The 1,655-nt window shown below is 51.4% G+C and overlaps 1 pseudogene; it reads right to left on the bottom strand.

Annotated features, from left to right (window-relative positions):
- Positions 1-971: 971 nt before the first annotated feature.
- On the bottom strand, positions 972-1,089 carry LOC124623565 (annotated as a pseudogene).
- Positions 1,090-1,655: the final 566 nt, after the last annotated feature.

Raw genomic sequence — 1,655 nt, 5'->3', positions numbered from 1 at the left:
TGAATGTAGAACAGGCGAGTGGAGGTGAGGTGGTGGACTCCTCTGGGGCGCTTAGGCACTAATGTGCCACCATCCTATTAACAGGCATTTATTTCCGAGATTTTTACAATTTCGCATTCCTCTTCCTAGTGCTGCCTACCAGCGGCTATGCTGAGTCTATGTTACATGGAAGCACAGGCTAGCACTTTAGCACCCAGCGAGGAATCTGCAGGTGCAGGTTCTGACATTATCAATGGGCAGTGCCGCGGCACAGTTGTTGGGGGTTCCAAGGGCTAATGAGTTGCTATAAATCAGCGCAGATGTGGACATCTCTCAGAGCCGCAATGCTCTCATGAGGTTGCAGCTAGGTTTGGCCCTACAGATCTGCATGCCCCTGTTGTCAGTTGTCCTGTTGGTGTGTAGGTGGAAGACCCAACACAGACAGCCCCAGAGCCAGTCCAAGTGCAAATTCGGTAGGGTAGTACTTGTATTTCCCAGGAGCGGCGGCACCGGCGTCCTGCCCCCGATTTGAGAAGGTCACAGATGGGATTCAAGGAAGAGCGTCCTGGCCCTCACCTTTAGTCAATCACTGCTGGGCTGGAAAGAATGCAGTTCAAAGAGATGTTCTCTCCACAGCCAGATGGCTGAGGGGACTGCATGTGCTCTCGGCTACCACGAGCTGCGGACGAAGTGACCTTGTTACAGAAGAGTGTTGTGTCTGCTCTGCACTGTTGTCTATGTGCTGAATCAGGTGTTACTGACTCTCTCTCTCTCAGACTAAACTCCGTCCGATCAGGCCTTGAAAGGCCCAACGGTACCGACTGGACGCCGTGTCGTCCTCTCAGCCCAGGGGCATCACTGGATGCGGATACGGAGGGACATGTAGTCAGCACACCACTCTCCTGGCCGTTGTTAGTTTTCGTGACCGGAGCCGCTACTTCGCAGTCAAGTAGCTCCTCCGTTTGCCTCACAAGGGCTGAGTGGACCCCGCCTGCCAACAGCGCTCGACAGAACGGGTGGTCACCCATCCAAGTGCTAGCCCAGCCCGACAGTGCTTAACTTCGGTGATCTGACGGGAACCGGTGTTATCACTGCGGCAAGGCTGTTGGTATCTCTCTCACATACTATGAGTAAATCAGCTCACTCCCCATTTGTTTGTACTTCAGTTCTTCCAACTGTTGACATTGGTAGCACTACTAACGGATACTCAGCGGACGTGTTCCACTAAGCATCGTCCCAGTCAGTTCTAATAAACTTTTGTGCTAGATGTATGACACAAAGGAGCAAAGCAAGCAGTCGAAACATGTGGATCACCACCGCCGAAGAAGGATAGGTCAAGCAAGGAGATGCTGAGGGTTTATTTTCTTTCCGAACTGGCATCGTAGTATCCTAATAACTTGTGTTCGTAAGGGGTAAACCATCACAGGAACATACTACTGAACTCTCATATCTAAGGTATGCGAGGGATCTATCCAAGTCGGCCGATGTGGCCGAGCGGTTCTAGGCGCTTTAGTCTGGAACCACGCGACCGCTACGGTCGCAGGTTCGAACCCTGCCTCGGGCATGGATGTGTATGATGTCCTTAGGTTAGTTAGGTTTAAATAGTTCTAATATCTAGGAGACTGATGATCTCAGATGTTAAGTCCCATAGTGCTCAGAGCCATTTGAACCATTTG

The sequence above is a fragment of the Schistocerca americana genome, chromosome 7 (genome assembly GCF_021461395.2).
Source record: "Schistocerca americana isolate TAMUIC-IGC-003095 chromosome 7, iqSchAmer2.1, whole genome shotgun sequence".
Taxonomy (NCBI): Eukaryota; Metazoa; Arthropoda; class Insecta; order Orthoptera; family Acrididae; genus Schistocerca; species Schistocerca americana.
The sequence above is the reverse complement of the archived record's forward strand: the minus strand, read 5'-3'. Positions and strand labels throughout refer to the sequence as shown.